The sequence below is a fragment of the Scyliorhinus torazame genome, chromosome 24, assembly GCF_047496885.1.
Source record: "Scyliorhinus torazame isolate Kashiwa2021f chromosome 24, sScyTor2.1, whole genome shotgun sequence".
In the NCBI taxonomy this organism is placed as follows: domain Eukaryota; kingdom Metazoa; phylum Chordata; class Chondrichthyes; order Carcharhiniformes; family Scyliorhinidae; genus Scyliorhinus; species Scyliorhinus torazame.
Window position 1 is genome coordinate 50,162,350 of NC_092730.1, and position 27,472 is coordinate 50,189,821.

The 27,472-nt window shown below is 44.7% G+C and overlaps 1 long non-coding RNA gene and 4 other non-coding genes across 5 annotated transcripts in view; 2 read left to right on the plus strand and 3 right to left on the minus strand.

The window, feature by feature from the left end:
* Positions 1-437: 437 nt before the first annotated feature.
* trnar-ucu (transfer RNA arginine (anticodon UCU)) lies at positions 438-528 on the minus strand. Its single transcript is given in 2 exon segments — positions 438-473; positions 492-528. It is a non-coding gene; the product is annotated as a tRNA-Arg (tRNA).
* Positions 529-9,188: 8,660 nt separating this feature from the next.
* trnas-uga (transfer RNA serine (anticodon UGA)) lies at positions 9,189-9,267 on the minus strand. Its single transcript has one exon. It is a non-coding gene; the product is annotated as a tRNA-Ser (tRNA).
* Positions 9,268-9,964: 697 nt separating this feature from the next.
* On the plus strand, positions 9,965-10,037 carry trnak-cuu (transfer RNA lysine (anticodon CUU)). The gene has a single exon. It is a non-coding gene; the product is annotated as a tRNA-Lys (tRNA).
* A 12,557-nt stretch (positions 10,038-22,594) lies between these two features.
* LOC140400054 (uncharacterized) overlaps positions 22,595-27,472 on the minus strand; it is a 155,026-nt gene continuing 150,148 nt past the window's right edge. The window contains exon 5 of the long non-coding RNA XR_011938012.1: positions 22,595-25,337. This is a non-coding gene — a long non-coding RNA (uncharacterized lncRNA). The remainder of the gene's footprint in view (positions 25,338-27,472) is intronic.
* On the plus strand, positions 22,806-22,895 carry trnar-ucg (transfer RNA arginine (anticodon UCG)). Its single transcript is given in 2 exon segments — positions 22,806-22,842; positions 22,860-22,895. It is a non-coding gene; the product is annotated as a tRNA-Arg (tRNA).

Here is a 27,472-nt window from a genome sequence, read left to right on the forward strand (position 1 = left end):
CTCATTCCATGTGTCCAGTCGGAAACCTGTCTGAAGGAACATGCAGTCTGACAGAGCGCCTGTGATAATCCTCCACTGTCTGATCTAAAGCTGCAACATGAGCTGTTCATGACAGCTGTGATAAACGTGTTGGTGTTAGCATTCAGTGGTGTCGATTCACATCATCCTTGTTTGGAGCTGCCTGTGAGGAACAAACTGTCCGCTGATATATCTGCCCAGTTTGCAATCTGTCTGAGGAGGGAACAGACTGACTCTGGTCAGCAGCTTTCAAAGATTTTATTTTAGTCCAGAATGGGTTTTCTTCTGTGACGTTGTTCTGATGGGAAAGGGGAGAGTGACTGGAGTCGCCTTTCAGAAGGAAGTTCGGGGCGGCAGTTTCACTCACCTGGGGACATTGATAAAGCTGTTGCTGATTTATTCAAACCTTGCCTAAAAACCGACTCTGGTGGGACTCAAACCCACAACCTTTGAATGTCTCATCACACAGCGACTAGAAGTCCAACGCGCTATCCGTTGCGCCACAGAGCCACACCTGCAACGCTTTCACATCCCCATATGAGGATTTCTGTAGTTGTCCAACAGGCAGTTCAAAAGTTCAGTAATTCGCACAGTGACGACATTTCAAAACTACTTCATTGTCTGGGAATGTTTTGGGCCGCCCTGTGGTTGTGAAAAGCGCTACAGAAATTCTAGGAATGAGGCGATTTATTTTTGTAGGAAGAACAGAAGTAAACAATATAAAATAAAGTGTCTATTTACAAAAAAGAGTGCAGGAACAGCGGGACATGTGTCCAAATCATTGAAGGTGACAGGGCAGGCTGTAAGAGTCGTTTATAAATCAAACAGTGTCATGACTTTATTAATAGCGGCACAGGGTACACGATGACAGAGGGGTCATCTCTCCCTTTTCAGCTCCTGACTGCAGAGGTTTTTCTTGTGAAACCGTTTATTGGAAAACCTCTTTCCCTGGAGGGAGGCGGGAGTGTGGAACTCGCTGCCTGAAAGGTTGGTGGAGCAGAGCCCCTCATAATATCTAAGATGTGTTTAGATTGGCATTTGCGATCCCAGGGTACACGAGGCGATGATCCAAGTGCTGGGAAATGGGATGAGAATGGTTCGGTGGTTGTTTCTGACCGGCACAGATGCGATGGGCTGAAGTGCCATTTCTCTGCTGTCTGATTCGATGACTTTATGAATGAAATGCAACATGTGTTTGCAGCTGTCTCTGTCTATATCCTGTTGTATTCACAGGAACAAACAAACTGGGCTGGTCGTTGAGCACCTCGAGACTGTTCTGCCCTACATTTAGATTGAGTAAGGGCTCCGTGTATTTTAACTCCAGCTCCCTGACTGGATTTCAGAAACCCTCCACAAACGGCAGTCTTATTGAATAATACAGATCCCAGAGATGGATAATCAGCGATAATCACAGCCAGAGAGACCTGCAATAACCCTCAGAGCAGGAAAGACAACTCATTGTCCTTTGGCCCAAAAGCAAAATACTGCGGATGCCGCAAATCTGAAACAAAGACAGAAAATGCTGCAAATATCCAGCTGACCCGGCAGCTTCTGTGGAGAGAGGAACAGGTCGTTCCAATGAAGGGTCAGGATCTGAAATGTTAACTATTTCTCTTGTCATTGATACCACAGATTCGTAAAATATTTCAAGCATTCCGGTTTGTTCAGCTAAACATCCTCACACTCTGTAGCTTAGATCAATCCCAGCAGGGTGTCACTGCGTTTGACCTGATCTGTGTGATTGAACACTTCCTCCATAAAGTCACAGAGTCATAGATGTTTACAGCATGGAAACAGGTCCTTCGGCCCAGCTTGTCCATGTTGCCCAGTTTCTATCACCAAGTTAGTCCCACTTGCCCACATTTGATCCATGTCCCTCTATATTCACCCTGTCCAGGTAAATTTGATTTGATAAAATTAGCATTTGATAAGGTTCCCCATGGTAGGCCTATGCAGAAAGTAAGGAGGCATGGGATAGTGGGAAATTTGACCAGTTGGATAACGAACTGGCTAACTGATAGAAGTCAGAGAGTGCTGGTGCATGGCAAATATTCAGCCTGGATCCCAGTTACCAGTGGCGTACCGCTGGGTCCTCTGCTGTTTGTGATTTTCATTAATGACATGGATGAGGGAGTTGAAGGGTGGGTCAGTAAATTTGCAGAAGATACGAAGATTGGTGGAGTTGTGGATAGTGAGGAGGGCTGTTGTCGGCTGCAAAGAGACATAGATAGAATGCAGAGCTGGGCTGAGAAGTGGCAGGTGGAGTTTAACCCTGAAATGTGTGAGGTTGTCCATTTTGGAAGGACAAATATGAATGCGCAATACAGGGCTAACGGTACAGTTCTTGGCAATGTGGAGGAGCAGAGAGATCTTGGGGTCTATGTTTATACATCTTTGAAAGTTGCCACTCAAGTGGATAGAGCTGTGAAGAAGGCCTATGGTGTGCTCGCGTTCATTAACAGAGGGATTGAATTTAAGAGCCGTGAGGTGATGATGCAGCTGTACAAAACTTTGGTAAGGCCACATTTGGAGTACTGTGTACAGTTCTGGTCGCCTCATTTTAGGAAGGATGTGGAAGCTTTGGAAAAGGTGCAAAGAAGATTTACCAGGATGTTGTCTGGAATGGAGAGTAGGTCTTACGAGGAAAGATTGAGGGTGCTAGGCCTTTTCTCATTAGAACGGGGAAGGATGAGGGGCGACTTGATAGAGGTTTATAAGATGATCAGGGGAACACATAGAGTAGACAGTCAGAGACATTTTCCCCGGGTGGAACAAACCATTACAAGGGGACATAAATTTAAGGTGAAAGGTGCAAGATATAGGAGGGATATCAGAGGTAGGTTCTTTACCCAGAGAGTAGTGGGGGCATGGAATCACTGCCTGTGGAAGTAGTTGAGTCATAAACATTAGGGACCTTCAAGCAGCTATTGGATAGGTACATGGATTACGGTAAAATGATATAGTGTAGATTTATTTGTTCTTAAGGGCAGCACGGTAGCATTGTGGATAGCACAATTGCTTCACAGCTCCAGGGTCCCAGGTTCGATTCCGGCTTGGGTCATTGTCTGTGCGGAGTCTGCACGTCCTCCCCTTGTCTGCGTGGGTTTCCTCCGGGTGCTCCGGTTTCCTCCGGGTGCTCCGGTTTCCTCCCACAGTCCAAAGGTGTGCAGGTTAGGTGAATTGGCCAATGATAAATTGCCCCTAATGTCCAAAATTGCCCTTGGTGTTGGGTGGAGGTGTTGAGTTTGGGTAGGGTGCTCTTTCCAGGAGCCGGTGCAGACTCAAAGGGCCGAATTGCCTCCTTCTGCACTGTAAATTCAATGATAATCTATGATTAATCTAGGACAAAGGTTCGGCACAACATCGTGGGCCGAAGGGCCTGTTCTGTGCTGTATGTTCTATGTTCTATGTAAATATCTCACTGTATTTTAAAGGAAAACATTGTACCGATTCTACACTGCCTCTGGCAGCCCATTTCGGATGCTCACCGCCCTCCGCGTGAAAGCAAATCCTCTCTGGTCTCTTTTGCATCTCTCCCCTCTCACCTTAAACATATAGGAACATATGTTGACTATCTGCCTGATCTATGCTCCTCATTATTTTATAGACCTCTATCAGTTCACCTCGAAGCCTCCGACGCTCCAGGGAAAAAAGTCCAAGGCTGTCCAGTCTCTCCTTATAACCCAGAGGACCAAGTCCTGGTAGCATCCTCGTAAATCTCTTCGGCACTCTTTCTAGTTTACCAATATACTTCCCATGATAGGGTGCCTAGAACTGAACATAGTATTTCATGTGTGCTCTTACCAATGTATTGTACAACTTCAATAAGACGTCCCGACTCCTTTATTCAATATCCTGACCAATAAAACCGAGCATGCTGAATGGCTTCTTCACCACCCTGTCCACCTGCGACTCTACTTACAAGGAGCTCCGAACTTGTACCCCTAGATCTCTTTGTTCTGTAATTCTCCCCAAAGAATACAACAGCGCAAAATCTGTCTTTGTTCCAGAATTGCAGGTTTAACTTGTCCTTCACTTTCCAGTGGATAATTTACAGACATTTTAACACAAGGACTGAATTCAGTCCAATGGTTAATGCTTTCGACTAGAAATCAACTGGATTTTTCCCTTTGACTTCAGTCCTGCTCCCAGAGAATCTGTTCAGTCGTTAAAATAATGTTTTCTTTTGAATCCTTTATTTCCACTGAATGTTGACGCTGAAATTCCTCTCAGTTCTCTCCATTGTTATCTACTCTGCGGGTATTGACTGCACCGTCTATTTGAGACATGCTCACAGGGCTGTGAGAGAGGCTTTCTTTCAGGTTTTAGGCCTCTTTTGGTCATTAAACAAAAAACGGATATCTGCAGAGGAACTCGGAATACCAAACCTCTCTTCCCAGGATGAACTTAGTCAGGGGACAAAATGTTGTTTGAATACAGAATAAAAGGTTTGAGGATTTGGGGTGAGATTCCTGGAGATTTGGGAAGAGAGCGATGTTGTGGAGCATTGTGACAATAGCAGGATACGAGTTTGGGAGATTACCCAGTCTGCGTGGGGGGCTGGGGGAAGGAAATTGTCTTGCCTTCCCACCCAAGTTGAATGTTGGGGTTGAGGTGGTGATCAGATTCCGTGCGGAGGGTGAAATCCTTTCACTGAATTTCACGTTTACAGCTCAGGTCCTCGAGGAATCGCTGCTGTATTCCCAGGAGGTGGTGGTCTCATTCTTAAAGCAAAAAACTTCAATCCAGGACCGGTTTGTCAATAAGAACAAGCTGGAGGATTGCGATGACAGAAACTGTTCAGCACTGATTCACTTTATATTGTTGTGTCCTGGAATAAACAAGTGGATTGTAGCTGTCCATTACAAACGCAAATAGAATTCGGAAGTTTCTGGCCAGTAACTTCACAATGTCCACTATTACATCACTCAGCATCCTCAGCTGCATCACACCTGGTCCACATGACATGTCACCATTACCTACAGCCAGTCTTTCTCATTCCTCTTTGACATAAGTTTTATACAAAAGAAAACAATTACGAATGGTCGATGAGGAAAGTGAGCACTTTTATTGAAGGGAGTTTAAAGAAACCTTTGTGATAAAGAAGTGGGATTAAGGAAATGAAAGTAACAATAAGTGGAATGAAGGCACGGGTTGTTCCTGGACTGACTGTAGAATTTGCTGTTTATTTATTCAATAGAGATTTCAGGCCAATTGTATTTGATGTCATTAAGGAGATTAACATTGAAGGAAGCATGTCGTTGTCTATAATATGTGATTACCTCCTTTTATCAAAATTGCTCTGATAGATGGGGTTCAAAGAATTGGAGTCATATGGCATTCCTGTGGATTGTTAGATCCTTGCGAGGGTTCAAACAAATCCTTTGGAAAACCGCCAAGAGCGAGGAGATTGTGCAGTGGAGATTGACTGGAGTGGTATTAGTGGTGAAGAGTGTGATTCCGGAAGATGTATTTCCAATATTGCAAACCAGGCTGCACATTCAGAACCTTCTTACCAACTTCTCATCGATGAAAAGGATGCACTGGTGAAAATCCTCCATGAATCCTTAAATTCTGGAAAATCGCTGCGTGTTTACTTCAGACAGGCATCATAATGAGCGCAGGCTGGTAGTGCCGGAGAGCCTGTCCCTGTGCTGTACTGTTCTTTATGGAAAACTGCCAACATAACACCCTTATTCGAAAAGGGAGGGAGACAGAAACAGATAACTAAATGCTATTTAGCATAATATCTGTCATGTGGAAACTGTTCGAGTCCATTCTAAAGGAAATAATAGCAGAACATTTAGCAACATATAACATAATGAAACAGATTCAGCATGGCTTCAAGAAGGGCACATAATGCATGACAATCTGTTAGAATTATTTGAAGTGGTAATGATCAGGATAAATAAAGGGGAATCCTGCCTCCAGCTGCCTCCCTACCTCCAGTTCCCTCCATCTGTTCCTCTCACAATATCACCCATTGTGTCACTCACCTCTTTTCCCCCCTCTCACCCTTCCTCGCTTTTCCTAGCCGCCCTCTATCTCTAATCCATTTCCCTTTCTCTGGGATCTGCCTTGTCTCCAGGCTCCCACTGACACATGGGTGGATTGGCCATGCTAAATTGCCCCTTAATTGTGAAAAATGAATTGGGTACTCTAAATTATTTTAAAACAAGGTGAAGACTGCGTGTCCCGCTCCTGCTGTTTAATACAGATCACTATAACTGGCACAGTGAGCAGAAAGAAATTCGTGTTGTTTGTGCAAATTTCACTCCAATTTGAAACGCCCCTGAATGAAAGTGTCCGTGTCACACGGCTCCCGTTCAGCCAGGAGATTGCACCAGTCCACAATAAATGTAGTTATGCAATTTATTTCTGATGTTCTGTGTGTCATTACATAGGACTCTTACTCTGATCTGAGACCTTACCTTGTCCTTGTGTCCTGATGCTGCCCTTATCATCCTGTTTCGGTAATAACTTTTTACTGGTATTAATTATGTAACTTACTTAGTGATTAATTTATTCAGCCACTAGGAGTGTTTTAAGCTCATTCTGTAAACGGAACTTTGCGTGGCTCGTATTTCTGGCCCGTTTAACCCACCTATTTACTATTGTTTCAGACTGAGAACTTAGTTATTAATGTTGAAGATTGTTGTTTATTTAAACTATGTTTCCACTCAAAACAAATTGATGCTGGTTATTAGATAAGAAACCCATGGGTGATGAGAACAATTGGTGAATTTTATTTGAGGAGTGTCCCCTCCTTTTCTGTCCTGACCTGCGATATTTACAAAGAACAAAGAACAAAGAAATGTACAGCACAGGAACAGGCCCTTCGGCCCTCCAACCCCCTGCCGACCATGCTGCCCGAATAAACTACAATCTTCTACACTTCCTGGGTCCGTATCCCTCTATTCCCATCCTATTCATGTATTTGTCAAAATGCCCCTTTAATGTCACTATCGTCCCTGCTTCCACCACCTCCTCAAGGCAGAAGGAGGCCATACGGCCCATCGAGTCTGCACCGACCCTCTTAAGCCCTCGCTTCCACCCTATCCCCGTAACCCAAAAACCCCTCCTAACCTTTATGGTCACTAAGGGCAATTTATCATGGCCAATCCACCTAACCTGCACGTCTTTGGACTGTGGGAGGAAACCGGAGCACCCAGAGGAAACCCACGCTGACACGGGGAGAACGTGCAGACTCCACACAGACAGTGACCCAGTGGGGAATCAAACCTGGGACCCTGACACTGTGAAGCCACAGTGCTAATCACTTGTGCTACCATGCTGCCCTAGAATTAGGCCACTCGACCCATCGAGTCTGCTCCGCCATTCAATCATGGCTGATATGTTTCTCATCCCCATTCTCCTGCCTTCTCCCCATAACCCTGATCCCCTTATTAATCCAGAACCTATCTGTAAGATAGATCCAATTCTCGCTCCTAGCCCCGTAACCCCACCTAATCATTTTGGGGCAATTTCCCCCACAAAGTCACCCAATTCACCTAACCACATCCTTGGACCGTGGGAGGAAACCGGAGCACCCGGAGGAAACCCACGCAGACACGAGGAGAACGTGCAAAGTCCACACAGACAGTCACCCGAGGCCGGAATCGAACCTGGGAACTGGCGCTGTGAGGCAGCAGTGCAGACCACTGTGCCACCGTGCCGCCTCCAAATAAATTCCACCAGTTGCCATGGAGGGATTTTGAACCCGTGTCCCTCGAGAATTAGCCTGGGCCTCTGGATTACTAGCCCAGGAACATCACCATTACACCACAACCACTTATTGAATTAAATAATGCACCACTATGATGGCCAGGAACTGAAGCTGGGTCAAATGCTGGGACAGTCACCACTATACCACCACCTGTCCCCGGGCAATGTCACCCCCTCTGTATTTATAAAACGAATACACAAACAATGAAGAGGGGGAATGTATTAAATCAGAGATTGGATATTCTTGTAACCAATATGGCTGTAATGGGAACCTTTCATTTTCCGATAGATCGGGATGAGCTGGATCGCTCAGACAGAAATCAGATATCTGGGGATTTAAATGTGATTACTACAATGATAATATTTAACCATGTTAATGTTATTTTGCTCCAATTGAAACGTGTCACGAATACATCGTTACCTTGCTGCACAACTTGCTTTCAGCCAGGAGATGGCAGCAGTGCGCAATAGTTTGGATCTCCTGATTGTGTCCACACATCTCTATAGGAATGGAGCTGCTGCTTCCCGGGGAGCTGCCAAGCAAGAGGCACAGATACTGACCAACTGCACCCGCTCCAAATAGATTCCCCAAATTACTGAACAAAGCAAAAACAAGCACAAATCGTATTTTAAGAAACTATGACAGTGACTCTGAAAACAATACACCATCACCTCTGAAAGAATCGATTTGCTGTAACTAATTAAAGATGAACCGTTTGAATATCAGCCGTAATTCCTTACCAGTTCTCAGACAGGCACCGACTGGTTAGAAGCTTGCTTCACTTTTCAAGGTCCGGCTCAATAAAATCAATCACAGGCCCATGATCTGCTTTCCTCCTGTTCTCAGGCACATCCACTTTCTACAAGGGCGCACTAACTGGTTTTCAGAGTAAGAGTCAGACTGCAGTCACCTCGTTCTCTCTCGATCCCTTTATCCCAGAGACATCTCACAACCAGCAATGGAACTTCTCACTTAGCCAAGAATGGAATAGTTTGTCGATTCTTCGACTGATTCAGGACCGTCCATCACCAGGACGTATTCGTCCAAAAGAGTTGGGGTGAGATGGGGCTGAGTTTCACTGTATCCAATCAGTCCCCGGAGAAGCACAAAAACAGTGAGTGAGGGAGAGAGAGAGAAACAAAGAAACAGATAGAGAGACAAAATATGTTCCATTTCTGCCACGATCTTTTTACCCAAAAATACATTCAGCTGAATGAAACCGAACTACGTTTCCATTCGCTGCCGTTGCTGCTTCTCCTTCCGAACGTTGCAGGAAACGTTATTATTTATTGATTGTTGTTTTGAGTGCGACCTTCTTCATATTTCGTTCAGTTTCAAAAACAAATGTTAAATATCTGACTGAACTCGATTCAAAACGTTCATTTACAAACATGCCAAGTCAGCGGCTTGTGCGGGGAGTTGAACAAACATTTCGAATCACAGTCGCTGAGAGCAGGGCTCGAACCTGCGCGGGAAACGCCCATTGCATTTCAAGTCCAACGTCTTAACCACTCGGCCATCGCATTTTATTGGTAATTTGGTCGATGGAATACATTCTAAACCCAGCCTGGAATCACTCCAGGAAGTTACTACATTCAAACGATCAACGGGGCCCCGGGGTTTATGTGAGGAGGGGTTGAATCTTCGTGGGAAATGACCATTGGATTTGGAGAAAAGCCTTGAGAGACTCGAAAATCTCAGCTCCCGAAACGCACAATTCCACCGATTAAATAGTTTGTGGAACACCATCAGTGACATTGGAAATATATTAGAATTTTCAATGGAACAGGACCACACTTCCCAGTCTGGAAGAAAATTTAAATGATGAAATCAAGAAATTCCAGCACAGGAGACCTTTGCAGGCCGAATGGTCACATGGTGACCTGATGACGCAACTAACATGATCACGTGTCTGGATTCCGGCAGTTCCCCGGATCGCGGTCAGAGCACAAGCCAGGAGGACCTGCTCAATTATTAAATCAATTATTTTTTATTACATGTCCTTGGTCGCCAGGCATTGAGAGAGCAGCATTTCTACATGGTGTCAGGAGTGGGCAGTATGGCAGAAGGACTCCACCGCATCAACCTCCTTGGATCATAGAATCGTAGAATCTCCAGCTCAGAAGGAGGCCATTCGGCCCAACGAGCCAGCACTGACCATCCGAATGAGCACCCCAGCTACTCTCTTCGAGAAGAGGTTTAAGAGATAGTGCAGCACCAGCCCGGCTAGCTCAGTCGGTAGAGAATGGGATTCTTAATCCCAGGGTCGTGGGTTCGAGACCCACGTCGGGCGCGTCTATATCATTATCGGAAAATATTGATGCTGAATGAACTGTCTTCGTAACAGGAACACAAGGTGATGTCGCTGGACTGGCAATCCTGAAGCCTGAACTAACCCTTGGTAACAAAATTTAATAACTCTGGAATTGAAATTTCGTCTCAGTAATCTGCTTCAGAGGGACCATATTTCCACAACAGAGAGCACGGTTATACAGCAGAAAGCTCAGTTACACAGCAGAGAGCACGGTTGCACAGCAGGATATACATTTACAAACAGGGCCTCTCTGCAGCAGAAAACACATTTTCCGAAATAACCATTTTCTCCATCTCGGCACCTTTTCTGTGTGTCATTGTGTGTGTGTCCTGATAGTCTCTTCCTGATTTTCTGTGCGTCTCTGTCTGTCACAGCCGTGCTGATGTTACGTATTAATCTCACTTTTCCCAAACAGTAATTGTGATTGATAAATACAGAAAGATTTCCACACTGACATTCAGAACCAATGTCTGAATCCCACCCTCACATACAGTACAAGACATTGACTCATAAGGAAGGAATCCAGCTCTCACAAGCTGTTCCAGAGACTGAGGTGCAGAGTGTTCCCTCCACTCGCGAACACTACCTGTGATTTACAGACACAGAACAAATCTCAGTCAGGTGAGTAGCAGAGTTTGATGGGGACGACATGTATTCCACAATCGCCTTCTCTGCGCCAGATAATCAGATGCAGTCGACACGCGGTGTCTGTGTTGGTTTAACAAGAGTTTTACACAAGACCCGGAACACATTTACACAATATCAGGGCATAAGACGTAGGAGCAGAAGTAGAACATTCAGCCCATCGAATATGCTCCGTATTTCAATGAGATCATGCTTGATCTGATATATGACGTGTTATGACCCCATACTGTGGCACGTTATCACAGTGGCTACCTCACAGCACCAGCGATCCGGGTTCATTTCCAGCCTTTAGTCCCTGACTGTGTGGAGTTTGCACTTCTCTCCGTGTCTGTGTGGGTTTCCTCCGGGTGCTGCGATTTCCTCGCACAGTCCAAATGTGTGCGGGTTAGGTGGACTGTCCATGCTAAATTGCCCCTTAGTGTTCAGAATGTTGGGTGCTGTTACAGGGATGTGGTGGGGACATAAGGGCTCTTTCAGAGGGTCGGTGCAGAGTCGATGGGCCGAATTGCCTCCTTTTACATTTTAATGATTTCATGATAATCCTCATGTCCACTTTCCCGGCTTTTTATCTCTAGATTTCATGATGAACCTTTAAAACCAACATTCCAACCAAGCCTCAGGTACCAGTAACTCCTCAATGGTCGTTAATTTCTCGGCTGTCAATCATTTGGTCAGTCTGAGGAAGTCACATCCTGGATATATCACACATTGATCCAGTTCTAAAGTAAATTAAGTCGCTCTAGTCCCTGATGACCAGAGGCTGCTTTCCCCTTTGAGGGTGAGATCTGTCTGGTGGTGATTTAACCTGAGGTTCACCATTCCTCAGGCGAGGAGCAATAATAATAATAATAATAATAATCGCTTATTGTCACAAGTTGGCTTCAATGAAGTTACTGTGAAAAGCCCCGAGTCGCCACATTCCGGCGCCTGTTCGGGAAGGCTGCACGGGAATTGTGAGAAGGCGGGGTTTTCATAATTCAGTTCTGGTATAACCGTGTGATCTGAATCTAATTCATCTGGTTTTCCTTCTGATAATCTTGTCTCACAGTGGGGCAAACCTCACTGATTGGATAGACGAGTGATCGTTCTTCAGTCTTGTCATGGACGGACCCGCTGAATATGGAGGCATATCCTGTGTGGCAGGATTTAGCTCCAACTCAATCTATAAGTTTGTGGATGATAGCACTGTGGTAATTCATATCGCAAACAATGACGTATCATATACAGAAGGTAGATAAATGACATGGTTGCATAGTGTACTGTCATGAATGAAATGAAATGAAAAGAAATGAAATGAAAATCGCTTATTGTGACGAGTAGGCTTCAATGAAGTTACTGTGAAAAACCCCTAGTCGCCACATTCCGTCGCCTGTTCGGGGAGGCTGGTACGGGCAGGCTGCTGGCCTGCCTTGGTCTGCTTTAAAAGCCAGCGATTTAGCCTAGTGTGCTAAACCAGCCCCTGTCATGTGAGTGTACCTTCAAGACATGGATGTTGAAGCAATGTACATTTAAGAAAACAGTGATGTCAGAGAGTGGGTGGAGCTGGGCTTTAGGTCAGCCATTTTGCAGGTTTTTAGTTGCAGTTTGAAAAGCAGCTTGTGTGTGTCTGTGTGTTTCCAGAGAGCTGCAAGTTTGAAAAGAGCTAGGGAGTGTCTGTGTTTGCAGAGAGCTGGATCTCTGACATAAAAGACCATCTCGGGATCATTTGGGTGATTTGAATTCATAATTGTGAAGCCCTTAACTTGATGTGATTCTGTTTGGAAGTCGCTTGGAAGTTTGAAGGAACATTTTAAGGAATTATTTACTGTTGCAATATTTTCTGAGTTATCTTTGAAGTAAGGGGTGTTAAGAGATCCAATGTTTATTGAAGATGTTAAGTTGAGTTTATGGAATAAACAGTGTTTGGTGTTTAAGAACCCATGTGTCCATAATTGTAATGCCATACCTAGGGAAAAAGCCGTGTGCTAGCAAAAGCAACAAATCAATTAAAGGGAGAGGTTGGTTGAACTCCATGGTACATTTTGGGGTTCTGAAAACGCCTCGCCCATAACAATTGGGGGCTCGTCCGGAATAAAAGTCTGTCGATTGGATTGGCTTTTGTGAACTTAAAGACAGTGAAGGATTGTTGCTTTTCCGGTGTGGTACTTTAGTTTAAGTGGGGAGAGTGTTGTGAACAATGGCTCTTTCAGAGGCTCAGAAGTTTTTGGGGGTGGAGAATGTCACACGTAGTACTTTACGGACAGAAACGAAAAGCAGACTGTTAGATTTGGCAAGAATATTGCAGTTAACATTACCTGACAAAATGCGGAAAAGATGCGGTGGTCAAGCATTTACAGTTGCCTGAGATAGGGTTTGACTCATTGGAAATGGCAAAAATTCAGTTGCAAATTAAACAAATGCAACATGAGAAAAAATTAAAGCGGCTTGCATACGAGAGTGAGAGAGAGGAGCAAGAAAGAGAAAGAGAGAGAGAGAGGAAAAAGAAAGAGAAAGAGAGAGAGGAAAAAGAAAAGGAGAGAGAAGAAAGGAGAAAAGCAAGAGTAGCCCTAGCAGAACAAAAAGAAAAAGAAAGGGAGATACAGATCAGGGAAAAAGATAAAGAGAGGGAGTTTGAACATCAGAAAATGGCCATGAAACATGACAATCAGTTAAAATTGGCAGACGTAAAGTGAAACGGACAGTTGGATGATAGCGATGAAGATAGTGAGTACGAGCGTCATAGTCGAAGGCTTGGTAAGAATCTATTTAATTCTGTCCAAGCATTGCCAAGGCTTGGCGAGAAGGAAGTGGAAGCCATTTTCATTTCATTTGAGAAGGTAGCTAAACAAATGAAATGGCTGCAGGACATCTGGGTGTTACTGATTCAAACAAAGCTGGTAGGCAGAGCGAGTGAAGTGTTTGCATCACTACCGGATGAGGTATCTGGAACGTATGAGGAGGTGAAGAAACCCATCTTGAGTGTATATGAGCTAATGCCTGAAGCTTACAGACAAAGGTTTAGAAATTTCAGGAAAGAATTTGGTCAAACATACATGGAGTTTGAAAGGCTCAAACAGAGTAATTTTGATTGGTGGATAAGGGCTTTGAAAATAGAACAAAGATATGAAGCTCTCAGAGAAATAATACTTTTGGAGGAGTTTAAAAATTCAATTCCTGATCTAGTGAGAACTCATGTGGAAGAACAGGGGGTTAAAACTGCGAGATTAGCAGCGGAAACGGCAGATGATTATGAATTAGTTCAAAATTCAAAGATTGGTTTCTGACATCTGTTTCAGACGGTGAGGGATAGAAACTGGGGACATGAGAAATACTCAAGTGGTAAAGGTAAAGGTGATCTGATGGGAGACAATAAAGAAAGTGTACCTCAAATTTAAAAATAAATCCAGGAAGTTGGAAAAGAAATGAAAAGTTTCAAATGTTTTCACTGTAATACATTTGGCCATGTAAAGTCACGGTGTTGGTGGTTGAAGAAAAGCACTGAGAAGGCTGATGTGGTAAAGCAGGATAAGACGGTGGGGTTTGTTAGAGTGGTAAAGGAAGCCCAAGTGAAGCGAAGGAGGTGCAAACAATTATACAGCCTGTTCAAGAAGTAATTGTTAAGAAGGTGCCAGATGTATTAAAACAATTTACTTGCGTGGGTAAAGTTTACTCATGTGTATCAGGAGGAGCAGGTAACGAAGTCAAAATTTTAAGAGATACAGGGGCTAGTCAATCTTTAATGGTAAGAGATGAGGAATTATGTAGTTTGGGAAGAATGTTGCCAGAAAAGGTGGTGATATGTGGAATTCAGGGTGAGAGGAGTAGCGTTCCATTATATAAGGTAATGTTGGAAAGTCCAATGAAGGTTGGTGAAGTGGTAGTAGGAGTAATAGATAAACTATCTTGTCCAGGAATACAGTGTATCTTGGGTAATGATATAGCTGGATCGCAGGTGGGAGTGATGCCTACTGTGGTTGATAAGCCAATGGAAAATCAGTCAAATGAAGTGTTGACGGACGAATATCCTGGGAGTATTCCGGGTTGTGTAGTAACAAGGTCGCAAAGTCACAGGTTAAGACAAGAGGAGAAATCAAAGAGTGAAGATGAAGTTGAAATGCAATAATCAGAAACGATTTTTGATCAGATGGTTGAAAAAGAACAAGAACAGGTGGAGGATGAGGTGGATATTTTTAGTTCAGGAAAATTGGCGGAGTTACAACAGAAATCTGTAGAAATAAAACGGATATATCAGAAAGCATATACGGAAGAGGAATCTGAGAGTATACCAGAGTGTTATTACCGGAAAAATGATGTCCTGATGAGAAAATAGAGACCTTTACATATGCAGGCGGATGAAAAGTGGGCAGAAGTTCATCAAGTAGTATTGCCGGTAGGGTATACAGAGGAGGTGCTGCGAGTTGCACATGAGGTACCAATGGGAGATCATTTGGGAATAAGGACAACTCAAGTTAAAATCCAGAAAGAAAATTTTGGCCTGGACTATATAAAGATGTAGTTACATTTTCTCAATTATGTCGCACATGTCAAGTGACAGGCAAACCTCAAGCAGTGATGTAACCAGCGCCCAATCGATTGTGTAGGACCGCTTCCTAAAACAAAAAATGGGAATCAATATCTTTTGACTGTAATGGATGTGTCTACTAGGTTTGCAGAGGCCATTCCAGTACGTAATATTACAGCTAAATGGATGAAAGTAAATGAAAATCGCTTATTGCCACAAGTAGGCTTCAATGAAGTTACTGTGAAAAGCCCCTTGTCGCAACATTCCGGCGCCTGTTCGGGTAGCCTGGTACGGGAATTGAACAATGCTGCTGGCCTGCTTTGGTCTGCTTTAAAGGCCAGCTCTTTAGCGCTGTGCTAAACCAGCTCCTGGCTGATTGTGGAGGAGTTACTTCAATTCTTTACTAGATATGGACTACCCACAGAAATTCAATCGGATCAAGGAACGAATTTTACTTCAAAGTTATTCAAAGAAGTTGTGGATACCTTCGGAGTAAAACAATTTAAATCAACTGCGTACCATCCAGAATCGCAGGGAGCGTTAGAAAGGTGGCAGCAGACATTCAAACTGCTAAATCTCCCTGAATCCCATGCCTCCGTATTTTCTGCAGTAGTCTACCGTGCGGAACCTTATCAAACGCTTTATGAAATCCATATACACCACATCAACTGCTTTACCCTCATCCACCTGTTTGGTCACCTTCTCAAATAACTCAATAAGGTTTGTGAGGCACGACCTACCCTTCACAAAACCGTGTTGACTATCTCTAATCAAATTATTCCTTTCCAGATGATTATACACCCTATCTCTTATAAACCTTTCCAATATTTTTCCTACAACAGAAGTAAGGCTCACTGGTCTATAGTTACCGGGGCTATCTCTCCTCCTCTTCTTGAACAAGGGGACAACATATGCTATCCTCCAGTCTTCTGGCACTATTCCTGTAGACAAAGATGACTTAAAGATCAAGGCCAAAGGCTCAGCAATCTCCTCCCTAGCTTCCCAGAGAATCCTTGGATAAATCCCATCCGGCCCACGTGACTTATCTATTTTCACACTTTCCAGAATTGCTAACACCTCCTCCTTATGAATCTCAAGCCCTTCTAGTCTAATATTCTCCTCGACAACATTGTCTTTTTTCTGTGTGAATACTGACGAAAAATATTCATTTAGCAATACCCCACAGAGGGGCAATAAGGATATTTAACAATATCCAGTAATACCCTACAGAGGGGCAATAAGGATATTTAACAATATCCAGTAATACCCCCACAGAGGGACAATGAGGATATTTAATAATATCTAGTAATACCCCACAGACGGGCAATAAGGATATTTAACAATATCCAGTAATACCCCACAGTGGGACAATAAGGATATTTAACAATATCCAGTAATGCCCCACAGAGTGGCAATAAGGATATTAAACAATATCATGTAATACCCCACAGAGGGGCAATACGGATATTTAACAATCTCCAGTAATACACCACAGAGGGACAATAAAGATATTTAACAATATCCAGTAATACCCCACAGAGGGGCAATAAGGATGTGTAACAATATCTAGTAATACCCCACAGAGAGGCAATAAGAATGTTTAACAATATCTAGTAATACCCCACATAGAGGCAATAAGGATATTTCACAATATCCGGTAATACCCCACAGAGGGACAATAAGGATATTTAACAACATCTAGTAATACCCCACAGAGGGACAATAAGGGTATTTCACAATACCCAGTTATAAACCACAATAAAACTCGAGACACCAGTTTCCCCTCTCGGACGGGTGTGAACAATCCAACCAGACTATTTACAACCAGAGAAGAGGAGATTTACCCGGAGTCCTGCCTCCAGCTGCCTTTCTTCCTCCAGCTCTCTCCCTCTGTTCTTTCTTCACTCTCACACATTGTGTCATCCTTCGATTTCCCTCCCTTTCCCCCTCCCTGTCTCTTCCTACGCCACTCCCTCTCTCTAATGTCTTTCTCTTTCTCTGGGCTCTCCCTTGTCTCCGGGCTCCCACTGACCCCGGGCCCGGGGACTCTCATCCCGGCCCCGGCTCTTTAACCGGCTCCATTCACAGGAAAAGTTTCCACAATAACATCCGCTGTCTCTGAAACCCCCAAACTGAAATTCAGACTCACCGTTAAGGTGAAGACTGCGGACTGCGGTTCCCACTCCTGCTGTTTAATACAGATCACTATAACTGTGTACAGTGAGCAGAAATAAATTGCTGTTGTTTGTAAACATTTCTTACTGACATCACTGTCATTCTGCTTTAACAGGACGAGGTTGTGTCTTCTGATATTTGAATCGATATTAAACTGTGCAAAGATATAAAGTGAACGGGTAAATCTGAAATATCCTGAAAAGATTATTTATATTATGCTTCTAAACGGAGTCATTTCATTTCCACACAATGAACTTTGTCCAAATGTAAAATTGTGGAATCAGCTGTAGATAAACTCAGTCAGCCTGACGTGATTTGAACAAGCAACCTCCTGATGTGACAAAGAGACATTAGACTCAAAACATTAGATTTTACTCTCCCTACAGATGCTGCCAGACCTACTGTGATTTTCCATCATTTTCTCTTTCGTATCAAGCAACCTTCTGATCTGGAGTCAGACGCGCTACCGTTGCGCGACACACTCAAGTACTGGTCACTGAACCTTTCTCCTCATAGATTTATTCATTATCAGTCAATGACTGGTACTGCACGTGAGGGTGGAATCCAGTCTCTGTCAGATATTGGTGCCGAATATCAGTGTGGAAATCTTTCTGTATCGACCAATCACAATTACTGTTAGGGAAAAGTGGGATTAATTCAGTATCAGTGGGTATGAGTGTTTTTTGGGCTGTTGGGGGCACTCAACAGCGGATCAATGGTTTCCTGCTTGAACCAAGCATAGAATGCATTGAGTTCATCGGAGAGGGGTGCTCTGCTGCTGGAGACGCTGCTCGGCGTCTCTTTGTAGCCCGTTATGTTGTTTAAACCTTGCCACAACCGACGAGAGTCTGTAACGCTAGGCTGTGACTCTAGCTTGGTCTGATATTCTCTCTTGGCATACCGGGTGGCTTTACCGAGGTTGTACCTGGATTTATTGTATAGGTCAGGGCCGCCTGACTTGAACACCTCAGACCTGTCCTTCTGTAGGGAGTCAATCTCCCGATTAAGCCATGGTTTCTGTCATGATATCCTCATTAACATATCTTGGTGCAATAACACACAAACACTGATGGGCAGGTAGATGGACCAACCAACACACACACAACATCGCAGCCAATCAGCAGTGAGAGCACACGCACTATAAAACAGGGAACACCACAGTTCCCGCTCATTCTACCAGGAGAGAGCACAGAGCTCGCAGCGTGCCACTCAGACATACACCATGTGCTGAGTGTCTCACTAAGATAGTGTTGGGCTGGATCCACAGGTTTGCTGGTGAAGTACGAACCACAGCCAGAAGTTAATAGTTATTATAGTACAGAATAATAAAACAGAGTTGTACCATCTACAACCATGTTGGTTTGTTTGTTTATCGGAACACCGAACACGACATGATACCAGGTCTGGATACTCGCCAGCAACTGTGAGACCTACCTGCACCTCTTCAGAAACCCGCCATCCTGCGCCATTGAAACCATCATCCCGCCACATCGGATCGCTGGAACCTTCATATTCCGGATCGCTGGAAATCTTGGCGTCAACTGGAAGCTGTTTAAACAGAGCTTCCAACTCTTCCTAGAAGCCACAGGCAGGGAGAATGCATCGTACACCAGGAAGATCGCCCTCCTCCTCTCCACGGCAGAGCAACACGCCATCCACATCTACTACTCTCTGGCATTCACGGAAGGCGAGGACAAGACGAAGTACAAGACGGTCCTTCTAAAATTTGAGCAACACTTCAGTGTGGAAGTAAATGAGAGCTTCAAGAAGTAGCTCTTCCAGCAGCGCCTGCAGGGTATGGATGAGCCTTTTCAGTCTTATTTGACATATCTCCATGTCCTCGCGCAGTCCTGCGGCTATGAGGCCACCTCCGACTCCATGATTCGGGATCAGATAGTTTTTGGGGTCACCTCGGACACCCTACGCCAGCGGCTCCTCAACATGAAGCGCCTCACCCTAGCCACCGCCATCGAGACCTGTGTCCTCCACGAAGACGCAACTAGCCGGTACTCCAAATTCCAGGCGGCCGAATCGGCAGGGCTCCTGTCCTACGAGGCCGAGCAGGTCCAGTCGATTGAGTTCCTCCCGGCCCGCGGCCCGGACGAGGGCGGCCATTTTGCGCGCTTTCCGAGGCCTCCCGCGCTTGTACACGCCAAACGAGGGGACATCGACACAGAGAGACGGGATGCGCAGGCATGCTCTATGCAGGACCGCACCATGTATGCACGGTGGCGCGACGAACGCCATGATGTCACGATGTGCGGCAACTGTGGATTCGCACACTTAAAGCGGCAATGTCCAGCCAAAGTGCGACAATGCCTCTGCTGCAGCAGGATGGGCCACTACGCTGCCTGCTGTCGAGCACCTCAACGTGCCAACTCTCTGCAATTCCGCGAGCCTCGCAGGGACGTGCGGGCCATTTAGCCCCCATACACCGAATCATACCCTGACGACGTGCAGACCGGTGATACCGACGACCGGGAACCCTTTTGTGTTGCGGTAATAAACAAGAACTGGATGTCCCCAAGTCGGACCCACCAGCCGATGCCAGCGCACAGCATTAATCCGGGCGATGAATGGTGTGCCATCCTAACGGCCAACCCAAATCCGTCGCCCACCTAATAGACTGGACTTATGAGCCCGTTTGCACATTGGACTCACTGAATTGTTTTGCAATACTGTTAACGTGTTTCTTTCTTGTTGTTCCAGAAGTTCTGTTTCGATATTTGATGATTGCACTTGTTTTGTTTGTGCTACAACCTCGTTGCTCTGTTGCACCTGACACCTTCCGATGTATATAGTTTAGCCTCATGTACATGTTGTAAATATTGCACACACATATTCATATGCACTCAGTACACACCAATATTTATTACCATGTAGGCACATTTCCTTGTGAAAAGGGGGGATGTCATGATATCCACATTAACATATCATAACATATTCTCTGAAGGTAAATTTGCAGGTTGAGTTCGTAATTAAGAAAGCAAATGCAATGTTGTCATTTATCTCAAGAGGCTTGGAGTATAAAAGCAGGGATGTACTTCTGAAGCTTTATAAAGCACTAGTTAGTCCCCATTTAGTCTTCTGTGAGCAATTCTGGGCCCCACACCTCAGGAAGGACATACTGGCAGTGGAGCGGGTCCAGTGGAGATTCACACGGATGATCCCAGGAATGGGAGGCGTAACATACGATGAACATCTGAGGATCCTGGGATTATATTCACTGGAGTTTAGGAGGTTGAGCGGAGATCTAATAGAAACTTACAAGATAATGAATGGCTTAGATAGGGAAGTTGTTTCCATTAGCAGGGGAGACTAGGACCCGGGGGCACAGCCTTAGAATAAAAGGGAGTCACTTTAGAACAGAGATGAGGAGAAATTTATTCAGCCAGAGAGTGGTGGGTCTGTGGCATTCATTGCCACAGAGGGCGGTGAGCCGGGACGTTGAGTGTCTTTAAGACAGAAGTTGATAAATTCTTGATTTCTCGAGGAATTAAGGGCTATGGAGCGAGAGTGGGTAAATTGAGTTGAAATCAGACATGATTGAATGGTGGAGGACTCGATGGGCCGAATGGCCTTACTTCCACTCCTCTGTCTTATGGTGTTATGGTGCAATCACACACACACACTGATGGACAGGTAGTTGGACCAACCAACACACACACAACATCGCAGCGAATCACCAGTGAGGGCACACGCGCTATAAAACAGGGCACACCACAGTTCCCGCTCATTCTACCAGGAGATAGCTCAGAGCACAGAGCTGACATCGTGCCACTCAGACATACACCATGTGCTGAGTGCCTCACTAAGATAGTGCTAGGGCTGGGTCCACAGGTTAGCTGGTGAAGTATGAACCACAGCCAGAAGTTAACAGTTATTATTGCACAGAATAATAAAACAGAGTTGTACCATCTACACCCGTGTTGGTTCATTTGTGTATCGCAACACCCAACATGACAGTTTCTCGTTGGGAAACGTACGTACTGCTTTCTTTGGCACGCAGTCGTCCACACATTTGCTGATGAAGTCTGTGACAGTGGTGACATACTCATTTCAGTTAGTCGCTGAGTTCTTAAATATGGACCAGTCCACTGTCTCCAACAGTCACGTCAGAGCTCTTCTGCTTCCTCGGACCAGCACTGCACGACCTTCTTAGCTGGATTCTCCCACTTAAGTTTCTGCTTGGATGCCGGGAGAAGGAGCACCGTCCTATGGTCTGATATTCCGTGCGGCCACGGGATGGAACGGTAGGTGCTTTTGATTTTTGAGGAGCAGTGGTCAATCGTGTTGTCTCCCCTGGTGGGACAGGAGATGTGCTGGTGGAATTTTGGCAGTACACTCTTGAGGTTGGCCTTGTGGAAGTTTCCGGCCATGATGAATGTGCTTTCAGTATGGACAGTGTTTGACTATTCACCACCCAAGCCCTCAAACAAAAGCTAAAAATCACAGCATTTTCACTTCACCCACATCAAGTTAACCAGAGACACAACAGACACGTTACAGACGAGGATGGGATATGAAGCCACGTGTACAGAGCACAATGGATTATTGTGCATCACCTTAACCACGTGGTACAACTGCTTTACTTCAGGGCCCTTTCGTATCCCTCAATCAGACTTCTTTGAGTTTCTTTCGCACAGGTGCTGATTTACAGTGTACCGTCAAAGTGTAAATAAAAAATAAATCTCTGAGGAGAAAGGTTCAGTTTTTAGAACTTGGGCTTCTGGCGCTCAGGTAGCGCGTCTGACTCCACATCAGAAGGTTGCGTCCAAATCACGTCAGGCTCCCGGAGATTTTCTGCAGCTGGTTCCAGGAATTTCTCTCTGTGTTGGAATGTTTTTGAAATGACTCCGTTCAAAAGCGCAATTCAAATAATCTTTTCCGGATATTTCTGATTTACCTGCTCAGTTTATATTTTTGCAAGGTTTAATATCGGATCAAATATCACGAGACTCAAACTCGTCCTGTTAATGCAGAATGACAGTGAGTTCAGTAAGAAATGTTTACAAACAACTGCAATTTCTTTCTGCTCAATGTACACAGTTATAGTGATCTGAATTAAACAGCAGGGGCGGGAACCGCAGTCCGCAGTCTTCACCTTAACGGTGAGACTGATTTTCAGTTTGGGGGTTTCAGAGAGAGCGGATGTTATTGCGGAAACTGAAGTCACATTTCCTGTGAATGGAGCCGGATAAAGAGCCCTGGCCAGCCTGAGAGTCCCGGAGCCTCCATGAATCTTCACAGCTCACAGAGTGAAGGGCTTTTCCACTTTGAAAATGACCATGTCCGGCAGCTGGAGCTTTCCCTTGTATTTTCTGGGATCTGGGAAACAGCGGATCACCAAACAATAGAAATGAAACACATAGAATCGCAGTATTTATTAACAAGAGATAACCATCAGCTTACGTATCATAACCAGTGGCCGCGTGGCCTAATGGATAAGGCGTCTGACTTCGGTGAGTTTCAGTGATGCAATCAGAAGATTGCAGGTTCGAGTCCTGCCGCGGTCGTTTTATACAGAAATCCGGTGGAACTTGCTGAGTGCCGAGTTTTCCCTCCTCAGCTGAAACTTCCACCTGTCCATCCAAACACTGTTGTGGTTTTTTGGAATGTAATTTCTTGTAACTTTGTTCATTCAATTGTCTCTCATATTTTGTTTAGCCCCTAATGAATCCAGAATATCTGTCTAATTTAGATAAAGTGTAGAATAAATTATTATGTATCAATCGGTTCAAAACAATTCTGTGGAGGAAATTCGAATGTCCTCAGGAAGATGGATGGAGTCATAGATGTTTACAGCATGAAAACAGGCCGTTCGGCCCAGCTTGATCATGCCGCCCAGTCTCTATCACTAAGCTAGTCCAACTTGCCCGTGTTTGGCCCTCTCTTATCCACCCTGCCCATGTAACTGTCCAACTGATTTTTTAAAGATTAAATTGTACACGCCCCTGCCTCTGGCAGCCCGTCCCAGATACTCACCACCCTCAGCGTGAAGAAATTTCCTGCCTGGTCTATTTAGTATCTCTCCCCTCTCACCTTATACAAATGCCCTCTAGTTCGAGACACATCTACCTTTGGGGAAATGTGTCGACTACCTACCTTATCTATGCTCCTCATTATTTTATAGATCGCTGTAAGATCACCCGTAAGCATCTCAAGCTACAGGGGGAAAAGTCCCAGCCTATCCAGCCTCTCCTTATAACGCAGACTATCAAGTCCTGGTAGCATCCTCGTAAATTGCTTCTGAACTCTTTCTAGGTTAACAATATCCTTCCTATAGTAGGGTGACCATAACTGAACACAGCATACCGTGTGTGGTCTTACCAATGTCTTGTACAACTTCAACAAGACGTCCCAACTCCTGTATTCAATATTCTGACCAATGAAACCTAGCATTCTGAATGCATTCTTCACCATTTTGTCCGACTACGACTCTATCTTCAAGGAGCTATGGACCTGTACACTCCTTGATCTTTTTGTTCTATAACTGTACCCAACTCCTTACTATTAATTGAACGAGTCCAGCTCTGATTGGATCAACCAAAATGCATCTCCCCACATTTATCCAAATTAAACACCATTTGCCATTCATAGGCCCACTGGCCCAAGATGTTAACAATGAGCTGAATCAACTGTTTTATGTCCAGAGGGATGAAAGATTATGTCACTGGATTGGGAATCCAGAGGCCTGAACTAAACTTTGGGACACGTAAGAAATCCCACCATTCAAATTCACCGATTTAATAGATTTACAAGGGGATTAACAGGGTGGATGCTGAGAGGTTGTTTCTTCATGTGGGAGAGTCTCGGACCAAAGGGAATGATCTCAGAGTAAGGGGCCGCCCATTCAAACCAGGGATGATGAGTAATTTCTTCTCTCAGACTATAGTGTATCTGTGGAACAATTTTTGTCACCGAATAGGGCTGTCAGGCTGGGTCAGTTAATATGTTCAAGGCTGATACAGACAGATTTTTAATCAGTAAGGAAATCAAGGATTATGGGGATGATGTGGGAAAGTGGGTTTGAGGATTATATCAGATCAGTTAAAACCTATCTGAATGGTGGAGCAGACACGATTGGCCGAATGACCTACTTCTGCTCCCACGTCTTACAGTGCAATGAGATCATCTGATTAACTTGTTTTCACAGCTGGGCTGCCGGTTCCGGAAAGACAAAATCTGCCAGCAGTGCCCCAGATGAAGCTGGCGTCTGTTTTGGAGTTTCTGAAGCCGCAAGTTTTCATGGTGCCAAACTCCTGCCCAAAACTGGTGTCGTGATTTAAATCGATTATCAGACAGAGGATTAGGCATATCGGTATTCAGAATGGTGCAAGAATATTCATTCCTCAGGCATGTTGAACTCCGAATCTAACCTTCATCCTAGTTCCGTGTCGACGAGAATGGATTCAAACCCGCAGATGCAAAGCACAATGGATTAGCAGCGCATCACCTTCACCTCTCGGCCAACTCGCCATGTAACCTGACTTCACCAAACCACCTCATGGACTTTTAACATCCCCAATAACTAACGGAAGAAGGTTGTCTTTGTGCATTGGTCCAGATGTGCAGCCAGATGTGAAGAGTTGGAAATGTTGTTCCTGTCAGCAAATTACATTTCCATCATGTCAGCTCAGGGATTGTTCTGATTGGACTGATGGGAAACACTTCAACACCATGTCCAACATGCTTCTACACATTGTAAATAAAACACCGCGGAATGACTGAAAGATACAAACAATTGATCGCATCATGATGGACATCACTCGGACGCCTCAAACATCCCGTCAATGTCGGAGTTCTGACGATTCTAATTTGTTATCCAGAGAAACCCTGCAGGACATTCGGTCTCTTGAGTCTGCACCGAACTTCGGAAGGCGCACTCGACCTGGACCCCCTCTTCCGCTTCTCCTCATAACCCCGCACTTGCTCATGACGAATCCACCCAACCTACACTGTGGGACGAAACAGGAACACACTGAAAAAACCCATGCAGACACGGGGATAAAGTGTAAACTCCACACAGATAGTCACGCAAGCTGGAATCCAACTATAATGAAATGCGAACTGACAGGATGAATTGCTCTAACTCCACATGTGTTGAGTGAGTGGGAAAATGAATGGCAGATGAATGTATAATATGTATAAATGTGAGGTTATACACATTGGGAGCATAAACAGGAAGGCAGATTGTCATCTGAATGTCCATTAATAGGAGAGGGGAATGTGGAACGAGACCTGGCGGTCCTCGTACACCTGTTGCTGAGGGTGAGGTTGCAGGTGCAGCAGGCGGTAAAGGAGGTCAATAGTATGTTGGCCTTCATCGCGAGAGGATTTCAGTGCAGGAGCAGGAATATTCTTGGTGCAATTATCCAGGGCCCTGGTGAGGCCACGTCTGGAATATCGTGTGCACATTTGGTCTCCTTCTCTGAGAAAGGGTGTTCTTGCTGTAGAGGGAGCGCAGCGGAGGTACAGCAGACTGATTCCTGGGATTAAAGGTCTGACGTATGAGGAGAGACTGGGCGGTTGCGATTGTATTCGCTGGCGTTCAGAAGAATGAGGGGATTTCATAGAAACCTGTCGAATTCCAAAAGGACTGGACAGAGTTGATGCAGGAAGAATGCTCCTGATGGCGGGATGTTCAGAACCAGGGGTCACAGTCTGAGGATATGGGGTAGACCGTGTTGGACGGAGAAGAGTATAAATGTCTTTACGCAGAGTTTGGTCAGATTGGAATTTGCTCCCACAGCAATTTGCTGAGGCAAAACCACTATAATTTCAAGAAACAGTTTGATGAAGCACATGGGGAGAAGGCAATCAACAATACGGGAGGGGAGGCGGGGAAGGAGGGATCAGCCAATTGGGTTGGATGATCAGCCATGATCACAATGAATGGCAGAGAAGGCACGACGGGCCGAAGGGCCTCCTTCTGCTCCAATTGTTTATGTTTCTATGATTGGCGCAGAGCAACGTAAAGGCTGCTAGGCGGGAGGTGCCGCTGATCTTCACAGGAACAGACAGTGAGACAGACATTGATCATAAACAGACAGTGAGAGAATACAACACAATAAACACAGGAAGCAACAATGGGAAATAACAAATCCATTCGATTGGAATGTTCAATACCGTTTGGAATTGACAAAACACCGCCTGAAAAGGAAATTAAATTGGAATTCCCAACATTTTGGCATCTGGGAGAGAAAGGAGAAACGGAGAGAACAATGTAGGAAGGAAGAAAAGAAAGGATGGAACTGCTCCCTTGTACTTGGGGAACTGCTGGCCCACAATTTGCAGCATCTCACCGATTAGAAACAAAAGGACATAAAACTCTATCATTCGTGGATTCAATCAGATTCAGATTCATTTTGAACTCTAAAGGCTAAAGTGTTTCCCACTCACTCAATGTATTGACACATTTCAGAATAAATTGACCCCACAGGGTAATGTTGTGTTTCTGCTCTCTGGTTATTTGTTTTTCCTGTTACTCTTCCATTCGATGTAAATCAACAGGAAGAGGGAAAGGAGCGAGGGAGCGAATATTCTGTTTCCTTACATGATTCTCTTCTGATCGTCACTTTACAGAATATTATCAAGCTGTAAATGAGGAAATCTGTCAGCATTGAAATTTAATCTTCGACAGGAGGTCTTGTGGCGCCCGATAGCGCTTCTGAATGCCGATCCGAATGCTGCGTGTTAAATCACGTCAGGCTCACAGAGCTTTTCTGCTTGTTCCAGGATTTTATATCTGGACAAAGCCCATTGAGTGGGGAAGTTTTGAAAATCACACAAAGATAGGGAGTGAAGTATGTTGTGAAGAGGACAGAAGCAGATTACAGACGGATACAGAGAGATTGAGTGAGTGACAGAAACCTGGCAGCTCCAAAGCAATGTTTAAAAAGCTCAGGGTTTCGCTTTGGCAGGTAGAGTAAAAATAAACATAGCTTTACTTCGATGTCCAACGGCTGCAGAATTACGAGGGATCTCGGTTTGCTGATGCATGAATCACGAAAACTGAGTGAGTCAGTGCAACTAGTAATTAAGAAGTTGAGTAGAATTCTATCCTTATTACGAGAGGAGTTGAACATAAAAG